At 33.0% G+C, this 13,002-nt stretch overlaps 1 protein-coding gene and 1 long non-coding RNA gene across 13 annotated transcripts in view; one reads left to right on the top strand and one right to left on the bottom strand.

Annotated features, from left to right (window-relative positions):
* The window catches only part of LOC124451505 (brefeldin A-inhibited guanine nucleotide-exchange protein 2-like), an 87,799-nt gene that overhangs the window by 49,839 nt on the left and 24,958 nt on the right, over nucleotides 1–13,002 (top strand). The window lies entirely within an intron of this gene.
* LOC124451547 lies at nucleotides 9,683–12,590 on the bottom strand. Its single transcript, XR_006950507.1, has 3 exons — nucleotides 12,429–12,590; nucleotides 12,237–12,358; nucleotides 9,683–10,113 (listed from the first exon to the last, which is right to left on the bottom strand). It is a non-coding gene; the product is annotated as an uncharacterized LOC124451547 (long non-coding RNA).

The following is a 13,002-nucleotide window of genomic DNA, read 5'->3' as shown; positions in this document are numbered from 1 at the left end:
TGTATTTAATATAACTATGCATTACAACACAGGAACTTTAGCTTTAGTAACAAATGGTGGATACGGAATTAAATTTTTAAAACTCAATGTTCCTGAATGAAGCCACTAACTCAACCCTTTTTTAGTGGAGTGGTGAAATATATGCTGAATTTGACGGATTTGGACCTGTGTTTAAAATTACAACACACGAAATTTAACTTTAGTATCAAATGGTGGATGCGGAATTCACTTTTTAAAACTTAATGTACCTGAGCAAATCCACTAATTCAACATTTGTAGTTATATTAACCTATTGTATTTACTAACATTACATATCACTTAAAACAAACATAAAAAGTTTTTTATATCACAAAAGGACAGTTATTTATGGTATCAACAACGAACTCTAAAATATTGCAGAAAAAATTGTCCATATCCTTTGTTTTAACCGTGGAAAAACTGTCAGTTTTTAATTATGTAAAAATATCACGGACTGAGAGAGAGATTAGTTTTTTGTTATGTCAAGTAAAGATTATTTCATCCTATGATTTCCGTCAACTTTCAAATTTATATTTGGAGAATTCAACACTGTAACATTGTCAAAGTTGTGATGAAGTTGAGAATATCACACGAAGATGTTGATTGTCGTAAGGATGGTCGCTTGTTTTACATGTGAAAATTACCAAAAGTGAAAAACCTTTGATCTCTGAACGAACTTTATGTTCATGGTTTACTTTTTAATACAAATGTAAGGTCAGATAATTTGGTTATTTTTATTGTATATTAAACGTTCACTACATAGAAATGAAAGAATGTCGACAACTCATTCATTGTGAGTCATTTGACAATATGGTGTTGTTGTACATGAAGATTATTTTCTTTAAATTATAGAGTGACTTTCTTTGAACATTCTTTCAAAAACTGTAAATAAAGTTTACCTTACGCATGTTAATATCGTGGAAACAAGTTTTGTATGATGTTAAAAATTCACATTTATAAAACACTATCACGATGTCATGTCATGTCATTGGGTTTTATGGTCATTATTTGAAAAATATGAGAGATCATTTTTGTACATTTATTATGTACATATGACCTTTAAGACAGAAAATGTTATATACTGTCAACAATTCCCGTATGTAAAAACATCATGACGTCATGTCAATAACTTTGATGAAAATTAATAAATAAACTTTTACTATTTTGACACAAGTTCATTTGAATTAAGGAGTTAAATTTTTTTGAGTAAAAGTTTTTTGATTAAAATATTGAAGAATGATAAACTTCGCTTTCTTTTTTCATTTTTTAGAATAAAATTTATAATTATAATGTTGATGGTAATACAACGTACAATATACAGCTATAGTTCTAACTTGTAACAATTGTACTCAACAATAAACGCTTTACTGATAATTTTGAAGAAGCATGTGCTTAAAACACTTTAATGTAACAGATTTTTTAGTTTCTAAGTTTGGGTCATCTTATGAAAGATAGGTAAGTATAGCGTACGTTTTGTTGTTTTTTGATGACTAAGCTAAACATTGGAGTTTTTCAATATAAACATGTTTCAACATCTCGTGATGTCATCTTCAGTATTAGTGACAATATTATGTATATGATACAACATATATGGTAGTAATGTGATACAGTGACAGTTAATTTAAATATAAGTAGATTATATACAGTAAAATACTGACATAAATTAATGACAAATGTGTTTACAAGTTCTTCTCTAATTAAAATTTTAAAATCTTAAGTTTTTAAGTTTTTCTTACTTTACAAAAAGGAAGAGATAACTAAGGACAGAGTAATAAAGTTAGGGCAACCTCTCAAGCAGGTGCAGCTCTCAACCTTCGGTCTCCTGCTTGCACTGATCTGATTTTGAGTTGTCCCAAAGTTCTCCTCGGTTTGCATAAGCCTGTGCATAAACATGAAACATCTTTTATTTCTTAATTGCATGATCATGTTACATTGAGGCTTCATTTGACAAAATTTAAGGCTTTGGCTGCGTTTACAATATATACCAGATTTGCTCATCAAGATATCTTCATTTGGTTTCAAGAGGTAACAGTTTGGAGTAAATATTTATTAAGTTGATTGATTTTAGTGAATTTAATTGTGTTTTTTGCACTTAACGATATCACTGACTTTTAATACATAGAAAATATAACCTGCAACGATAGCAATGCTATACAGTAAACAGGGCCTTATTTTAGTTTACAAATATAAAGTTCGATGTTTGAAACGGGCGTAAAAATTTTGTTCAAAGAGGATTAATTATTATATGTATGAAAGGTCATATGCACCTCGAGCCAATAAAAATAAAAAATTTTTTATCGTGACGTCAATTTCAGAAGTGTTAAAGTATTTAAAGTGCTTATATTACGAATTTTATTCCCCCTTTTTTATGAGCTTAATTGAAAATTTGGATTATTTGAAGAACTATGACATGTCGCTGGACTTAAACAGATAAATATAAGTTCCTTAATTTTGCCTCCAAAGTCGGGTACTATTTGCGAATTTTTTACGACGCCATATTGATACCTGTGACGTAGATAGTTGAACACGTCTGTTTCCGTCAGTATAATATTATATTATAGGACGTGATTTTGTTGTCGTTTTTCTTGTTTTAAAAACAAATAATGACAATATTTTCAATAAAATATTAAAAAACAAGTTTTCCGGAAAGTATGGTCTCAAATCAGTGCTCAGATAAGTCGAATTCGATGTCTGAATGAGTATCTAATTCGAACTCGGAATCCGTGGGTTATGTCGAGCATTTAATGATGATGTCGAGATGGTGATGAAGTGCATACTCCAGTTAATCCCGATGGAATTCTCCTGCGACAATAGAACAACGAAGTGATGGCGTAGTTCCACTCGGTGAATGGTAAGTTGTTGTTTTCTCCTGTTAGTAATAATCATAAAGTTACTTTATTAACCACAATGCTCCTACGTTTCAGGTGTAATTGTCAATGCTGTCATATCGATTTGTTAGAAGGCGCATTAGAGTACAGATGCTGTAAGGAAATAGGACCAGCTTTGCAGAAAATGACATTCGATGGCAGCATTGAGAACATATCATGCATAACACAGCATGCCAAATTTGGGCCTTTAGTTCATGAGGCTGTTCTTGAACAGCCACTATTTAGAGATAGGAATGGACGTGCTTATCGCCGCCAAGCATCACAATCATTAAATATGTAAGGGATTCGTTGGTTAAAATGTTCAATTGTACAATATATCCAAGAGATTTTGTTGATGGGAGTGCAATTGACTATGTCCATATCTTTCGTTGTTCTGTGATGCCATCTTCTTATTTGGTAGATCAAAAAATCCCATCCACCAAAAATCATTTTGTTACTTTGTTTTTAGAGGACCACCTTTGAACATTGCTTTTATTAATCTTGCCATCTTTACGGTTGTTGGATAAACATCTTTGTCGCTGTTGGAAGAAGATCACCTTTGAACATTGCTTTTATTAATCTTGCCAACTTTACGATTATTGGATAAACATCTTTGCTTCTGTTGGAAGAAGACCGCCTTTGAACATTGCTTTTATTAATCTTGCAATCTTTACGATTGTTGGATAAACATCTTTGCTGTTGTTGGAAGAAGACCACCTTTGAACATTCGTTTTATTAGTCTTGCCATCTTTATGGCTGTTAAGGCATCCTTGCTGCTTTTCGAAAAAGACCATTTGATGGGGCAACAAAGATGGTAAATTATATTTTTGTAGTGAACTGTCTTTTGGTTATTCACTGCAAAAATAACATGCTTCATCTTTCTCTCACTCCTGCGGCAACAATCCTGTGATTACAGAAAGGTACGGAAACTGCGTTGATTTTACATCAGACACCACAAGGTAAGTAAAATTTTTATTTTTCTATCCGAACAGAATTAAAAAAATGGCGATATTAGAATTTTTGTTGGTTGAGATTATAACTAAAATATTGTTATATTCTACATTAAAAATGCCGAAATTCGCTTTTCCGAGAGTCTAGATTTCAAAATTTTGAGACCCCCCTAGCGTTGGCTCGCGCCGAAGGCGCTCGCTACGGCACAGGGCCACGATCAGCCCAGAAGCTGGATCCGCCCCTGATGATAGTAATGTGATGCAGTGGTACTTTATTTTAATATAGGTAAAATGGTGACAATATTATAAATATGTTATAACATATATGGTAGATATGTGATGCAGTGGTACTTTATTTAAATATAGGTTTACTGGTGATTCTGTTTACAAGGGCTTCTTTAATTCAAAATTTTAAATTCTTAAAGTTTTAAGTTTTTCTTACTGTACAAAAGTGAGATAAAAATATCTGTGCAGGATAACTAAGGACAAAATAAGAAAATTAGGGGAGGAGGTTAATCTGCCCCTTCCCTTCTTCTTCCTAGAGCCATCATTGTATAATGAATAATCATGTTACATTGAGGCTTAACTTGGCAAAATTTGAGGCTTAGGCTGTGTTTGCACTACATACAGGATTTGCTCATGACGACATCTTCATTTGTTTTAAAGTTGTAACAGTTTGGAGTAAATGCTTATTAAGTTAGTAGATTTAGTCAATTTAATATTGTTTTTGAGATTGAACGATATCAATGATTTTAATACATAGAAAATTTAACCTGTAACGATAGCATTTCGGTATAGTGTAAACGGAGCCTTATTACTTATTATAAATGTAGAACTTTACACGTGCAAAGACAAAAGAAAATAATGTAAAATTCCTCATTATCATTTGTTTTTAAATGCATTCAGCACATGCAAAGTTCGATGTTTGAAACGGACGTAAAAGTTTTAGTACAAAGTATTTCTTTTATTCAAAGACATTAAAGGATTAATTATTGTATCTTTGAAAGGTGACATGAACCTGAAGAGCCAATCGAAATGAAAATTGTTTATCATTATTTAAAGTAAAGTAAAGTAAGTAAATGGACTCCGTCGTTTTCGACGTATGAGGGTTCCACACACAAAGTGGAACATCCTGGTCACTGAAATTATAGTGAAGGCAGCTGATCAGACTACAATCACTCCGTACCCTTCACGCAACTACAACGCTGATATCAGCGTGACACAGGGTGACAAGGCTGCAACATTGCAGATGCAGATACAGTCCATCGAGGACATAGTTTCCTCTACCAAATTTCCCTCACATGGCTTTGGTCAACCCGGGCTAGGTTTTCAGACACATTGCCAGATGTGCCACGAGCCGGGATTGAACCCGCGCCGTCTGGCTTAAAGCTCACGCAATTAACCATTCAGCCACCCGCCCCGTCTTATTTAGAACAAGGCCAAATCATTATTTAGAACATGGCCAAAGCCACTCGGCCAATCAGCATCCTGTAGTTTGATGTTCTATATCTCATTGTGCCTACAAATCATGAATTGGTATGAGCTTCTTTAAGGCTCTAAGAAAATGCACAGATGGAGGGAAAACGGATTACAACAGCTCATTAGTATTCTTTAAATCTCATTAGTATTCCCTATATAGAAAATACTAATTTGGATATTGTTTTCTGTTTTCCATTTCTTTATAAGTATTCTCTAAATAGAAAATACTAATGACTGTAGTAACCCTAAAGTGCATATTCGAATATCTAACAAACAGATAAAATCTAAGACGTTTATAACATATTATTGTGAAGTAAACAGATTCATATTGCTCACAAATTTAAAAAGAAAATAACTCTTACAAACAAATCAGAAAAATTTAATATTGCACTCAAAATTAATAACGAACACATAAACTCTATCACTTAAAATAAAACGACATACGTGTTTCTCCATGTCCAAAACCAAAAAAGTCTTTGTCTCTTGTGCATTTACAGTGCTGCAACATTATTGTTTCTCCTCGTCTACCTTCGCTTTCTTTGGACTTGAAACGTCGACTGCAGAAGGTGGTTGAAGTGCATTTGCAATCTGACATTCTAACAAGTCCAACTCACTAAGTTCACTCATGTCTTTAAGTGCACAGATTAAAATATATGACGTTACAACTACTGCGTAAGGATACTATATCTTTTTATTTTTGAAATTTAATTATTTTTCTTACAATGAAACAATAATTACTGACTGATAATCACCTAATTGAAAATGAGGCATCTTAAGCCCCGTCCACACGTATCCGGATTCGTTCGTATCCGCAAATATTTTGTTGCGGTTACGCTTATCGTCCACACGTATCCAGGGAAAACGCCAATCTTTCAAAATGCGTGAATTATAATCTTTTTGAAAATCTTTTGTAATCTTTGAAAACGCCAGTGCCTTTTTTAAAGAATTTTCACTTGGTGGGCAAAACAGGAAAAATGGCACAACAAAAAATTTGGCCTTGAGGTTTAGCAAATGACAAAATTCTAAAGAGACATTTTGTAAAACTTTATTTTTTAACTTCAGCTTTGCTTCCGTATATCCGTAGATTTAGGAAGCACAAAAAAATAACTTGTCAACTTTTGGAACTTAATTTTGCTTTTATTACTTTTATCAGAAACATTCTTTCTCTTCTCTCCAGTTTGTATAGTCTCAATAATATGGCTTTCTATATTCATAGACATAGCCAAAGTTTGCAGGACATATTCAATCACCAATCCTACACCAAAATTCGAATAACCAGGACTTGCCACAAAAGCGTCGCGATAAAATATCGTTATCAACTTATCAATAAACTGTCGGACAAAAACGTTAGGCTAGAATTCTATTGGATTATTTGCATGAAATCAATCGCCAAATTTATTGTTTTAAAATTGAATAACATTATGAATAACTTACAAGATAGTAGATGGCTGTGATGAAAGCTATGAAAGGGCATAATCTCATTTTCAAATAAATCAAGAGCATATCTGACAGCAATTATGAGCAATACTGTCTTGAACTTCGGGAGCCGAAATGGAGTTACTTAGGGGGGGGCAAATCCTTTCTCTGGGGAAAAATTGCCCCCCCCCCAAGATCTAAAGTTATAAAAGGCACTGGAAAACGCATACTTTAACCGCAAACTTTTAAAAACAGTGTCCAGAGTGGAAACTTTTAAAAACGGATCGAATCTGAACACGTTTAGACGCACTGTAACCAGAATGATTTAAAACGCTGACCAATCCACATTTATCATGCATTCTCCTATGGATTAAAATGGTGCCTAAAGTGATTTTTTCTATTTTAAATGCGCTGTTTTTGAGCATTGTTGCGTTTATGCAATTTACTATTGCCGTCTTAAATTATGAAAAGAATTATTGAAAGAGAGCGAGCAATTTTTATATGGCTCCTTTCAATCCCTGAAATGTGTCCTTAAACATTTTCGCTATTTTATATTCTAAAACGACACCTAATAAAAGGTTCACTTTATCATCTGTCCAGCTTCATTCTTACCTTTGATGACCTTGAAGCAGTAGTTTATGTCGGATAATTTAACATTTTATAGCCAGCTCATTATTCGTATAAGCGCATGCTCTGTAAGCAATAGTTGGGTATTTGTATCGTTTTCGCAGCTACGTGTGGACACACAAAAACGAATCAAATTTGCATACATGTGGACGCGTAAAGTTTTGAATCCAGAACAAAATGTTTGCGGTTACAAATGAATCCGGATACGTGTAGACAGGGCCTTAAATTCACTACCATAAATAATCCCTCGTGGCTTTGGCTATGTTCATGGTGATTCATGGCAAAAAATGTTCATTTGTAGTTTGGATTCTTTGTGGATGTCAGTTGTTTGTTCATATAATGATGATGGGCCACATTGTTATATGAGCCCACCTAAAGGTGATCAGCTGACATTCCTAGGAGATCAAATCTCCACTAAACATTCTTTAAGTGATGATATAACTGGGGTATTGAAGTGATCCCTTTTCCTTCACTTGAAGTTACCATAAGAGTGCATTTTAAACAGTAATCTATCGGATTGGTGATTCATAATACCAGTAGCCCCTTTATTGGTTACGTCGATTACTTTGTGTATGGAATGGTACGAACATATTGAATGGACATTGCATAACGGCATATGTACGTATGAACATTAACATTGAAATGATTGGACTATAATCTATGAAGATGGAAAACAAGCGAGTGGAAAAACATTATCTATGTCTTGTGGTTTGTAAGTTGAGTAGATAAGTATTAAAATTAACTTATAGCTATGAGTAACTGCATGACATATTCAAAAAGGATCCTGATGGTCTATTTTTATAATTTGAGCTATAACCATGAAAAACACCCATATTAGTTAAAAAAAGTCAATAAAAGATGTCAATTGCTGTGAGAAAATAGCTGGCTTTCACTCGCTATTTTTTATTATTTTTATTAAACGTTTATAAACATAATTGCAATGCTGCAACTAGGGTTCATTGAATTTTTAAAAAAAAAATGTTACGATATACACGTTACGATATACACATCAAAACTGCGCTGTGGAAAAAGTGAAAGAGACCTACTAAGACTCCTGGATAAGACGGACCAGGGCAATGCTTGAAAATCAGGTATTAATGTTTTGTTCTTTTCAAAATACATAATTTCTGATTTTATTCATTCATTATGCTGACATTTATAATGTGTTTTTTTATAGATTAGCAATTTCTGTAGGTGTAATAACTAGACATTGAATGAACGATCACGTTGGACCGAAGCACGAAGAAAAAAGCGTCCTTATTGAAAGATTTCCACTTGCGACTTTCGTTATACATACTATTAATCAGTATAACGCATTTTTAAATTCAACTATGAAAAATTTCCGTAAAACTAAATTCTCACAAATGTCAAATTTTCGGACAAAACACACGAGTGGAAAGCCAGCTATTAATGAAGGTCTTAATGAAGCAACATAGAAATTTTGATCAAATGAAATCTAGTAGACATCAAAAATAATTTGTATGCAAGTCACGACGTCACTTTGGTCATTTCATTTTTCATTGTTATTGGTAGGTGAATGATCAGGTCGAACGTACTGAATGAACTTTTCATATGAACTAATCCGGTGTTAATGTTAGACAGTACATCATTGCCCTTCAGTGAAAGCATCCCGCTTTCCACTGGAAAAGAATAATCATAATGGCATATATTTTGAAAAAAAATATGTCCACAAGTTTTCTGCTCAGTCAGATCTTCTAAGACATATTTTTTTTTTCTTCTGCATCAACCGACTCAGTGAGAAAATAAAGATGATTTGGAATACCTGATACAGTATGGTAGAGTGATTTTGCGTATTTAGTGTGATTTGCAATTTAGTATTTGCACCAAAATTTGTTTTCAGTAAATATTTAATTATGTATTTCCAAACTAGTGTGAAATAATATATTTCCTGCGCAGCTGTGACGATGTTAGCAAGTCACGTTCCATGTATTATTAGCTAGACTTTGACCAGTGGCTGTGAGTAGTGTGACAATCCTCAGCCTTTCATGAAGATCTCAAATTGTTTATCAACTGGATAGGAGATTAATTCTTCGAATAATAGTTATCCAACTTTTTGCATTCGGTCCTTGATGAATTGTGAAATTGTGACTAGTAGAAATGTAAAATTATTGCAAAAGACAAGCTGTTAGCAATTTAGTATTTCCACCAAAAATAGTTTTCAGTGAAAATTTTGATGATGGCATTTCTAAATTTTTGTGAAATCTTATTTATGACGCAAATGTGACGATGTTAGCAAGTCACGTGCCAAGTATTATTAGCAAGAGACTTTGAACAGTGACTGTGGGGAATGTAACAATCCCTTTCTTTTGATGAAGATGTGGAAAATTTGATCAAGTGAAAAAGAGATTTATCTTATTCATAAGAGTGATTCGCTATTCGTGCAACCGGCCCCTGGTGACTTGTCCAATTGTTTACATTAATATATAAGATCGTATTTAAGTAAGAATTTATCGTATGAAGCTCAGTTGATATTCATGTGAATTTTGGAAAGATTATACAATATTTTATTCATACATGTGTTGAATTCCATCGGAGAGAACACGATTCGCCAATCCCAAAACACCCAGAACCAGAACGACAACAATTCCCGTTAAAACAACAAATTCCATTCAACCAAGGACAACAACGGTATGTTCAAACTCGATCTCAAAACTATGAACTGGACAACACTTTGTACCGGATGGACACCATTGTGGCACTCCATGAATTTTTTCACAAATTACACGATTTACATTCTAGAAGAAATTTGATTAATGATTTGAGTACATTATTTAAGTCATTTTTGATATAATGACACTTCTTACATTAATAAATATTTCTATTTAGAACTAAGAATAGTCAAAAAGAACATTTTTACTCTTATTGATATTCCAATAATTAAAAATGGTGTGTTCGATAATAAAGTCTCGTGTTTTCCAAATGTTTTGAGCACATTATTTAAGACGTTTTACAATTACGCGTGGCATATTTTACATTTAAAATAATATACTTTAAGATGTTCTCAACTGTGATTGGTAGGTTTCTGTGCGTTTTTTGGTAATTACCAATTTACCATGTGAAACTGTATAATTGCACTGTAATGCAACGAAAGCTGTCTTTAAGAGAACATTTAAAAAACTCTCTCGTATTCGTGTTTATCTGTACTTGCTCTAAAAATTACACTATTGCCTTCACTGATTATTTCTATTTCAAACTAAAAAATGTTAGAACTGTCTATATTTTTACTTCTACTAACATTGCAATAGTTAAAAAATGATTGCTCAACTTTAAAACTTCTCCTTTCTTAAAATGTGTGTCCGAGAAGATGATTTAAAGGTTTGATTCCGACTTACAAGCTCAATATTAGTAATAAATATAACAATGTTCAAAATAACTAGAAACAAAGGCGTACGGAGGCTTCAATCTCTGGCTAGAGGTGTGTTGTGTACTTACCCAAAATGTTACGTATTTAAGTACTAATTTATGTAGAAATTTATAGTCACATTGTTACGTATTTAAGTACTAGTTTATGTAGAAATATATAGACACATGACAATTGGTCAATTATTGTTACATTCTTTCAAGTCCGTATAAATACATATTTTAAAGTGTTGTAATTGCTAGTTGCAAGCACCAAAGACACACGATTGAGAAAATCCAAGGAGTCTAGGTTTGCTCCCTGGGGCAACTTTAATCTTCTGAAAATCATCACTCACTGCATTTTGAGGACAGTTTTTAGTAAAACAAGAAAATCAAATGAAAAAGCAGTGAAAAAAATCGATAAAAGTCTTTTTGTACCAAATGAAAATACAAAGCCAACGGCCTTCCAAATCTCTATAATTTCCCTGCCCAAAAACAACTATTTTAAGGGGAGTGCCACATATCCTCCCTAGCAGTCCCACAATCCATAAGCCTTTGAGCCCATATTATATTACACAGACAGGTTAAGGTCTGTATTTAACATCTTTATTTCTGAATGATATGTTGTTTGCAGTAGAATATCAAATGTTTTCTGGGCTGGATCAAGGAAAGGGTGTTGTGGGTGGTGGCCACGTGATGAGTGGTTTTGAGGGCCCCGCGCAAAGTAAATATTTTTAATGGTACTATTGTCTTTGTGTGGCAAGAGTAAAGCAAAAACTGCAATACGGAAGAAAGGATTTTAGTTTTTTTTTATAAAACTTCATATTACAGAGAAAATTTGGAGTACCTCTATTAGATATCAAATGGGCATTTTATTACAAACTATGAATGGGATCAAATTTTATGGAAGTAAAAGACATCGTAAGAAACGTTGGGCTCATCATTGTAAGAAAATCATTGTTGAAAAAAACAACTTTTGTATATAACGCTTTAGCGGAAACATTCTTGATAAATATTACAACTTTTATTGTAGCTATTTTTCTTCTAAAACAAAAAATTTTTCAATTTTTAAGACTTTTTGTGGATAAAGGATGTCAGTTAGGGGGGAGAGATAGTTTTTGATCCGCCTGGAGCCCACAAAAACTTGATCCGAACCCAAACGTTTGTCTACTTTTCATTGATTTCTTATAATTTGTTTATGATTATATAAAAAAAAGACGTAGCTAGTAAAATATAAAGGTTCAGCTCTCTGACGCTGATTATCAAAGCGCGTTTAATTTTTGTTATAAGTTGCGTTTTTGTTTGGAAATCAGAATTATTAAGTTATTGCAGCAAAGCCAAAAAAGCAGAACATCAAATTCATAAATAGTTTTTGTGATCGACTGAGAAAATTTCTCTTGCTCGATAGAATAATTTTGATTGCTTTCATGTGACTCACGTTGGTTAATTCATGGTTATGGACTTTGCCCCACTCCTTATTATTAATTGTTTATGTTTGATAAATATTAAGACGACCAACCTCTTTGTAGGTCTTTTCCAATAATGATTTCGTCGGTCTTTCCTTCATTTGCTTGTATCGCTCCATTTTGACCAAATCAATAAAAACCAGTAAACACAACAGTATGTAAGCTCTTTTCATAGCTAAAACAAAATGATCAAATGTATTTCTTTTTTTACATATTACATTTTGTAGCAACAATGTTGAAATTACCTTTTCTTGTACTTCTTTTTGTAACAAGTAAAAATGCAACAAAATAAATTAGCAATAATTCTGTCTACTTATATCGACCTACTTTGAAGCTGTGGTGACTTGTGCAATGAAGTGTTTATTGTGAGATCGTATTTAAGTAAGAATTGATCACATGAAAATCAAACGATATTCGTGTGAATGTTGGTTCAATTAATATTTTTATGTTTTTGTATCTTAGTCATCCATGATGATTTCTTGTGATGATGTTGTAATCTCATGATATGGTATGATTACATGACTGGAACAATGTCATATAGTAAAGTAAAAATAGCTTTGTAAATTTTGTAAATAGATTTACCACACCGTGTACTTGCGACAGAAACGCTTGTCTTTTTCACATTATTGTTAATGAATAAAAGAAATAAAAGATGTTTTCGTGTTTGCACTGCCTTATGCAAACCTTGGAGAGGTTTGTGAGAACCTCGAGCACGTGCAACCCTTGACCTTTGGTCTCGGGCTTGCACTGATCATCTCTTATGTTCTCCCAAAGGTCTCCTCGGTTTGCATAATCCTGTGCAAACACAGTAAACATCTT

The sequence above is a fragment of the Xenia sp. Carnegie-2017 genome, unplaced genomic scaffold (assembly GCF_021976095.1).
Source record: "Xenia sp. Carnegie-2017 unplaced genomic scaffold, XeniaSp_v1 HiC_scaffold_24, whole genome shotgun sequence".
Classification (NCBI taxonomy): domain Eukaryota; kingdom Metazoa; phylum Cnidaria; class Anthozoa; order Malacalcyonacea; family Xeniidae; genus Xenia; species Xenia sp. Carnegie-2017.
Note: the sequence above shows the minus strand (reverse complement) of the source record. Positions and strands in the feature narration are given on the sequence as shown.